The 9,331-nt window shown below is 33.5% G+C and overlaps 1 protein-coding gene across 8 annotated transcripts in view; it reads left to right on the top strand.

Moving 5' to 3' along the window:
- Positions 1 to 4,678: 4,678 nt before the first annotated feature.
- Positions 4,679 to 9,331, top strand: part of LOC106870781 (ATP-dependent chromatin remodeler CHD1) — a 63,795-nt gene continuing 59,142 nt past the window's right edge. For 4 of the 8 annotated variants that reach the window (XM_089363863.1, XM_052973346.2, XM_052973345.2 and 1 more), the window contains exon 1: positions 4,679 to 4,841. The gene's annotated coding sequence lies outside the window, so the exon portion shown is untranslated. Of the gene's footprint in view, positions 5,592 to 9,331 lie in introns of all 8 variants that reach the window. The other 4 variants (XM_089363861.1, XM_052973344.2, XM_089363864.1 and 1 more) reach the window with 4 other exon arrangements.

Raw genomic sequence — 9,331 nt, 5'->3', positions numbered from 1 at the left:
AGTCCTGCAGAAATATCATTTATTCAGACAGTTATAGAAACGAAAATTAATAATTTTCTATAAAAATTACAATGATAAGTTACAAACATTATAACCATGAACAAAGTTTTACGAAACAAATTGACTATTTTGTGATTTTACTTGAAAACTTGTGACCATTGAATTATGCATGTTACAGGGCGCATCAACAACATGACGTCATATAGCTTGAGGTGAAAATGTTGTCGAATTTGAAAAAATTGAAATATTTTAAAATCAAAGTGAAGGAATTTTTATAAATTTCATTAAAATGTATTCTGAAGTATCGATGGGATATTTATTGATAGAAAAATAAAAACTAAAGCTGTAAAACAATTGTTCGTGAGTGAGAGAGTTATCTCCCGTTGTTGGTTTTCTATCCAAGACTTGCAACTATCTCCTTCTTTTCAGGCGGCAACTCGGAGCTGTGAGGACATGTATTCGATCAACTGCTGCTCGCTTTACCAGCTTTCTTCGACGGACAGTGCGGTAAGAGGCAAACCAAGAACAAACACATCGCCTCTCTTCTTCTTCTTCCTTTTTTATTTATCCATTGCAGTTGTTATACGAACAAGTGGCTGTCGGTTGAATTTTACACACATCCGCGATCACTTGTTGTATGAAGGCAAACGCGTGGAACTTTCGTCTGGCTTTTCAAATTTTTATAAAACGAAGAAGGAACTGCATACAGGAGACAGTCAAGAAATTTCGGGTACATTACGTATGTATATCTGTACAGATCCACTCGTAAAGGTTCACAATGTTTAATACTCCTTAATTTATCTATGTATTTTATAAACACTTCGCTAACATCTCACTGATGAAGAAACAGCTTAGAAAATGGCGATAATCTTCATTATTTCATATTATATTCTTACTTTTTCCTCTCTCACACACACACACACATCTATATATGCATGTATGTATATACATATATACAATCGTACATATCTGATTCAAACGTCCGATGAGACCTGATCGATGTGGGTCTTGTTTTATAAAACCTCATCGACATTTATAATAATAATAATAAGCTTTATACTAAAACTTATTTCCAGAAATTTAATCATAATTTGCATATTTTAGAATAAGTCGAAATTCCTCGTCGCCTTTGGTATTTTCGGTTTAAAGATTTAAATAATTTATGTTTTCAGATAGAAAATTATTTCGATTTATTCGCCCCTACTTTATATTTTATTATATAACATTGAGAGAGACGAAGAATTGGCAGTGATCAAGCTTCACCATCGTCAGAAAGGAGGAAGACATCACAAATATGGCGCTATGACCTTCATTTGTCATTGACTTCTTCCGTCGTAAGATTTCTAATTTTAATCACTGCTTTATTATCCACATAAATACTTCATTATATAGCCGTTTGCTAATTAATTTTTTGAGGTTTTTTTTTAATTAGTTGTAAGCGTTTCTATAATTTTTGCTATTTTTCCATAGTGAAAAATTAAATTTTACTTACAAAAAAATTATTTTTATCGATTTCATAAATATAATTATATAAAAAATAATTATAAATCACCAAAACACACTTAAAAATCTAAATATTGTATTTAAAGCGAAAAAGGGTCCAAAATTAGTATCAACTCTGTTCTAAATCTGTTAAGGAATCCCTTATCCTGCTTGTGGGAAAGGCATGAACACCACAACATCACATTTTACATTTGTTATTCGTAAAAATGTCTTGTTATTGATAGTTCTCATGAAATTATATAACTACAGTATTTTCTCTAATTGTAAATAGACGTTTATTATTTAAGAATCGCGCATGTTTGTATAGTTACGTATGTATGTATATATAATCGTGTGTTGATTTTGTACCTTGAAATGCATTCTAAAGATATTTGTGTATATCGGTGTATATATGTATATACGTATGTATATTTGGTTAAATGGGTGTGTTTATATCTTATTGGTAATTAGCTCGTTAATTATTGTATTAGTCTACTGTTATACATGTATGTATATGTATGAGTGTGTTGGTATTTGGGTATATATAAGTATATATTTGTAATATTTTAATGAATGTTCGTTGTTTAAATGGTTGTAATTTTGAACTCGCGATCGTAGAATCGAGCGTTCGATTCCTGAGTACTGCGTTGTCCTTGATCAGGACTCTTTATTTCTTGTGGATCCTATTTTGGTCACTTTAAAAAGAGTATCTGTGAGGTTAGCTTGGAGCTGGGAGTTAACCTTGCCAAGGACTGGCGTCCCGTCCGTGAGGAAATGTTCTGAATTCGCTTAGCGTATCAGAAACTGTCCCAGGGAATCCGGGTTCGAAACGCTTCTCTGTGTGATTGTTGAGTTGGGTGTGCTCGTAACTTCCAAGTTTATGTATATGTTTAGATGTATTTGTGTATATAGTCATATATGTGTTCGCTTGTGAATGCTAATGTACTTGGATATATGTGTGTGTATGTGTATATATATATATATGTGTGTACCTTTGTTGCTCTTCAAAAGTTTGTAATTTAAAACTATAAATGTAGCGTTTACACCAGTATACATCACTGGTAAAAAATAGTGATATTGAGGTAAATGCTGAGATTAAAAAATGAGGAAAAACCATTGTGTGTGTGTGTATATATATATTTATATATATTTGTGTGTGTATATATATCTAGTTAGATATGTGTTGCGTGATCATTTGCAAGCTTTCGAGAGAACGTGAAATAATTGTTTATATATATGCGTATATACTTGTATCCAATCGTAAAAACGATGCCAAAACAAGTCTGGTGCAGGCTCCTGCCTGGCCAGTATCTGTCAAAACCGTCCTACCCATGCCAGCATGGAAGACAAACGTTAAACGACGATGATGATGATGAAAGCTAGTGGTTGTGAGTTGTGAGGTACTGATGTAATTGTAATTTTATATATGCAAGTGTATATATATATGTATATATAGGCCAATATCTTAGGAACTGTATGTAGTGCTTGTGTTGAACTAAAACATTGCTTCTGTTCATCGTTAATAGGTTTTGATCGATTTGAGTGATTGTGTAGAATTTTATACACTGTATATAGCCTTGTTATATACATTGGTTTCTTGTGACACCTGTAATGTATATACACTTGTTTTCTGCATTGATTTAGCTCCTGTATGTATATAGCTTGTGCCAATTGCTTTTGTATAGGGATCTGTTTCTGCTGTGAAGGAAGACGGGTGTGTATATGTGTAGGTATGTGTGTGTATGTATATATATACATACACATACATATATACACGTGTGTACGTATCACGTTTAGTTGTGTGTATATATCTATATATATATATATAAATATATATACTTACATTGTATATACGCATATATACACACTTCAGTATGTGTGTGTATATATATATATATGTATAATAGATATACATATATAATACACATATATATTTACATATGTATGTCTTTAATGTCATGTTGATGTATTGCATATTTTGTTGATATTCTCTTAACCCACGTGGTTACTTGTTTTGTTTATTATTTTTTATATAAATAAAAACATTTTAATTGAAGAATATTGTCTTTTAGTTTCTTTTTACATTTTATTATTGTATTACATGCTTTTGTATTTCAGTATTCACAATTTTGTGTTCAATTTTTTCTCCTTTTCCTGAAATATACGAAGTATAGAAATTGGATCTAGGCTTCTAAAATGAATTTCAGTTTTGCCCCCACCTTCAGAGTCGCAAGTAATTGTGATGGGCCACCATGACTTGTATGTTTACACTACATACATAGTAATTGTTAATTATACGAATAATATTTCCTTTTAATGTATTCCTAGTGATTTATTTTTTACAGACATTATACTTGTGTCTGTATACACACATTCCTAAGCAGTTCTGGACATGGTTTAAAATTATATTCATGTCAGTTTATAGGAAGATGGTCTAAAACCTGTGGTTCATATGTTCACTTCCGGGTCCATACCTTTAGGGTAAACCAGCAATTATCTAGCCACCCACTGGTTGTACTTGGGTTGCAGTGCCTTTGATCCAAAATGGGTTTACTGATCCCATTATTATGGCACTTTCGGTATTTTCAGACTTGTGAAGTGATGAAGATTATATATTTATTCATTGGGGACCATTTCATGATTCGTCTTCAATGAGTTTGTCTCCTTGAAGCAATGCACACTCAGAATATATCTTTAATGATTTATTAAATTGAGTCTTATCGTATTTGTTTTCCCATTCATCTACATCTACTTTCTGGATACACAACCTCAAGGGACCAAAAGTACATTTAAAATATGTTGGATAAAGGCTTCTGCTTGGTTCCTTGGCCATTGGCATCAATCAACAAGTTGGATTTTGCCCGCGTCTAATGGAGAATGTACAAGAGTTGCTTCTTGCTCCAGTATTGATGGCAAGCAGCAATTATTTTCATAGTATGTGCTAGACAGCCAAGTGATGAAATCTTCATTCTACACTAGGTGTGTGCATGCATGTATTATTACTATTACATGACTGAAAGCAAATACCACGTCACAGTCATAAGCTAGGCAGAGGGCTCCCCTGTTCAAATATACTAGCTTCTATCCCACAATTCCTTGGCTATTATCGTCGGACTGCTCGCCTGAAAGACAAGACGACTGAAACACACTCTGATACGTATACACACACACACACTCACTCCATACGCATACATACATTCTAAAGATGGCCGCCATATTTCAGCTTGCATCGACACGACGCTGCCTTACGACCGACACTTGCTGCTAAAGAAATACACCAACTTGAGCCGAAATTTTCAATCAACATTACTTCCAGCATCCCTATCTAGCTGATCGACTCACTTTTAGACCATTTCCAGGTAAAAATTGTGAAAATCTTAACATTTTATTCGCCATTGTGCAGTGAAAAGTAGAGAAAAAAATGGCTATTGTATTATAACATTGAAATTCAGAGCCCATCTTTCTTTTTCTATCTTACCCTCTCTCTTCCTGTTTTCCACCCTCTCTCTATCTCTATATGTCTGTCTCTCTCTCTATTCCTATTACTCCATGTAAAAGCTTGTTGAGTGGCTGTACGACGTGGTAGTGGTAGTAGTAAACCGTGCGTAGGAAGGGAGGGGTAAAACGTTACGTTACTCTCATGCTTCTTCCTCCCTCTTAGGCTAGCAGCAGTGAGAGTTGGCTTCCTCCTCCTCCTTCAGTCAAGCCAATAAGTATGACGCTTCACTCATACTTCTACCTCCCCCTCCCTTGGATGATCTATTGATAACACATTTATTTATTTAAAAAAAAAGCTCGGATTAATTACGATTATTTTTTGTTTTTGACATTTTAATTGAAGAAAATAATCTTGGAATAATTTCCTTATCCACTTTTTGAGGATCGTTTTATGGAAAAAAAAAAATTAGTGTTCGCTGCTGTGGTGTGCCATTGTTCCGGTCGGTAGTTGTCGGCCATGATGTCTTTGACTACTGCAGTCGTCACAGTTTCCCATGTAATAATGTCATCATCATCATCATCATAACAATAATAATACGATTACAGTGAACCCAACAACACCGAACCAGAGAAATATTTAAAAAAAAAATAATAAAAAGGCCACAGAAGAGGTTTGTTTTGTTTTTTTTTTAGTTATGGATTTCACCCATATTTTTTGATACTACTACCACTGCTACCATTTATTCCATTAACAGCCTTTACTACCACACCTACTACTTTACTAGCTTCTTCTTCACGACCCTCAGTCACTCGGGTCACTTTGATTCTCGGGGAGGTTTCATTCATGTATTTTAAATGTATTCTCTCCACCGCTTCTTGTTCTCACTTTTTTTTCTTTTTTCTTGCTGTCCCTTTACATATGTCGCTTCGACCATTTCCACCCATTTCGCTTACCTGCTTTCTCTCTAACACGTGCAATCTTCTCAGAGCTTTATTTCCTTCTGTCCAATGTTTATTATACTTACAGGTGGGGAGGGAAAAGACCCTTTATTTCTAAATAGGTATTTAAATATAAAAAAAAACACGAATTTAATTTAGCTCCATCTCACTAGAGATTAAACTTCATTTCTATGTCCACTTCGTTTTAGCTTGTAAGGTGCAACGTTACGGCAGCTCCTTATATATATTGTATTTATCTATTTAATTAGGCTGGGGTAGCTTCTTTACAATTAATTAAGCTCGTATATTATCACGGGTGTCGCCTGTCTAATTATTTACCAAGCGCCAGGCTAGTCAGATGACTTTCATTCGACCTTGGATTTACTTGTCTTTTACACGTGGGACATTTTTTACTAATTTTAAATTTAATGTTTTCGGAAACTTAATTTAAAACATCACCCCAAATGAACCCTTTTTGTAATTTAATATTTCGTTTTAGAAATTTAACTTAGCTTTATTAAATAATTTTAATTAAAAATTTTTTTTCGTCGAATCTTCTACAGTGACTTAAATTTTAAAACAATTAGTTTTAAATTTGTAAATAAATATTTTTTTCTAATTTAAACTATTATTTTTAAAATTTATTTTATACTTACTTTCGAGTCACCCAAAGTTTATGAAGACATACGGTGTTGGTTGTTTTTATTTTTTTATTTACTTAATGTAGTTTAAAGTGCCTTGTGTTTATATTTAAAAGTATTTTGTATTTCCCGGTTATTTTATCCACGTGGTTTTGTTGATCAAAACATTGCTGTACAAACTCATCTGGTTTGGTAATTTATTCGGCCGAATGCAATCATAAATTAATTATTATTACAATTTATTAATTTTCTTTTTTTTTTTAAATATACAAAATAAATAGCTAAATTTATATTCATTAAATCCTGAAATCCTCGAATTTTAAATATTTATTATTGGTTTTCAAAAAATCGTATTGAAATTTTAGCTGAACTGTTAAATCTGTTTAATAGTGCATATTTGCTATTGAAATAAACAGGAATTGCTTTAGCTTTGCTGTATTTTACAAGTTAAAACGTAATAGCTAATATTTTATTGAATTTACTTTCATTTTGGATAGTCTTGGGCGTTTTCATATTTGTAAGGTGTAAGTGTAAACGAAATTTTAAGAAAATAGTGAAATAATTCTGATATCTTTAGGTAAGCCCCTTAAAAAAATTTACGCATACACTATGTTCCGTGAAATATCAGGATGGTGTGAAAACGAAAGTAGTAGTTTTATACGTGAACCTTTAATATCAAACACTAGAAACACAATTTCATTTTACGGGTTCTGTAATCTATTGATATTTTTACCAGATACAATCAAAGACTACCGTACGTGTTTTCCATAAAATCTATTATTAATCACATCACTGACGTATTTTTTTTAATACTTTCATAGCCTAGGCAATGCAAATGCTTAATCAATTTGTAAAAAATAGCAATTACAGCTTGGAAAGTGTTAAAAAGATTATGTTCAAAAAGAACTGGCAACATTTAATAATGCTGCCACGTATCTTGATTGGATTAGCGGACACCACCCGTTTTCGGCGTAACCCCAACCCTAAACACCGCGTGTGCGTATTCTTCACCTTCGTCCAAAAAGGTGGTGGCATCGCAGGTGTTCGAATTTACACGAGACCGACCTTATGAAAAGTTACACAGAAATACGTTTTAAAAAGGAAATTTATGAAAAAAGGTCCACGAGACGGACTACGAAAAGAAACACGGGAAACATTTTGAAAATGAAAATACGTAAAAGTTGCTTGTTGATAGTGAAACTCTATGATCGACCATATGTGTTTCAGAAGATAAGGCAAACTGAAGTTTTCTGTACTTTTAAATGCATATAGCGTGCAAAAAGAAAAAGAATGGACACTCCTTTATTTGCATGTGTAGTAATAATAATAATAATAAACAAACCCAATTGTAATTGCAACTCGAGGTTATGCCAACGTGAACTACCGGCTATAATTGTGTAATTAACCGAAGCCTGTGATATGAAACTTGTATAGGTTGGATACTTATTGAGGAATTTTGCAATTTCTAGTACCGAATTTTAATATATTTACAATAGCTGATATATTGAGAAGTACAACATTAATTTATCAACTCTGGAAATAGTTCTTCCATAATGATGTGAAAAATGTACGGTTTGTAGTGATCAGGCTTTCGCTGTGATGATAACGACCTTCAACTTCCGGTTTGAGTCATGGAATAAAATAACACTGAATCATAAAAGAGTTAAAAGGCAACAAAAACATGGTTTTGTGCAATGCAAGGAAGTCCAGATGTTTTCTGTGACTGCTAGGTCACATTGATTTTTACGTCAAACCAGGAAACGTTGCCGACTTATTTCAAGGAGTGAGCTTCGTCAAATATGTTATCTTAACAACCAGGAAATGCTCAAATAGGTTTAACCGATTTTACATAATGTGTGCTAAAGCGTGATTTGACTTTTATTGAAATCACGTCGTTTATATAGAAAGAAATAAAATTTTCAACGTGTAGTGAGCCTGCAATTTGGTAGTCAGGTTTGCTTTATGTTGTTTTGAAAGAGACCTAATTTAGATGACAGACAGAAAAACCTTGCAAGATGCGATGCCTCTGGGGATTTGTACAGGTGCAGAAAGTAGCAAGTTGTACTACTTAATCCACTGGAAGTTGTCTTCAAAGAATGCAATGAATTGCATTTCTTGTTTACCCCATCGGCAACCTTTTATTCGTCGTTAAGCATGTGTCCATACTTCTACAACTTAGACGGAACTTTTTTTTTTTTTTTTTAATATTTGATAAATCAGAAACTGGTTCCTGTGTATTTGAAATTGTTGCTGATGTTACCTTTCTTAAAGGTACATGTGATCGTCGTTTAACGTCCATTTATTTCACACTTGTGTGGGTCAGACGGAATTTCTTGAAGCAGATTTTCTATGGCTGGATGCCCACGTTGTCACCAACTCTTCCCTGTTTCCAAACCAGCTAATATTTCCCCCATTGCTAGACATGTTTCCACAGAATATTGGAAATAAATGCCATTCATTTACAACTATCATATGTCATAATAAGGAGACACAATCACACACACACAGGACGGGTTTCTTTCAGTTTCCCTCTATGAAATCTACTCACAAAGCTTTGGTTGTATTGAAGCTAGAGCAGAAAACATTTGCCCATGGTGCTGCGCAGTGGGACTGAACCTGAGACCACAAACTTAGGATGCAAGCTTCTCAACCACAGAGCCATATCTCAAATGTAAACCATTCAACCAGTTCTTAATAGCTGTGAGGTTAAGAACATCTCTATCCGAACATTTAGTTCTGAATCCAATCCCAACACACAATTCCTTGTGCAAGTGGCTTCTACATTTTCAGATGGATAATAGAACCCTGTAGTTGTTGTTATGCATGCCAGC

Source organism: Octopus bimaculoides, chromosome 15, assembly GCF_046866305.1.
Source record: "Octopus bimaculoides isolate indiv1 chromosome 15, ASM4686630v1, whole genome shotgun sequence".
Lineage (NCBI taxonomy): Eukaryota > Metazoa > Mollusca > Cephalopoda > Octopoda > Octopodidae > Octopus > Octopus bimaculoides.
The sequence above is the reverse complement of the archived record's forward strand: the minus strand, read 5'-3'. Positions and strand labels throughout refer to the sequence as shown.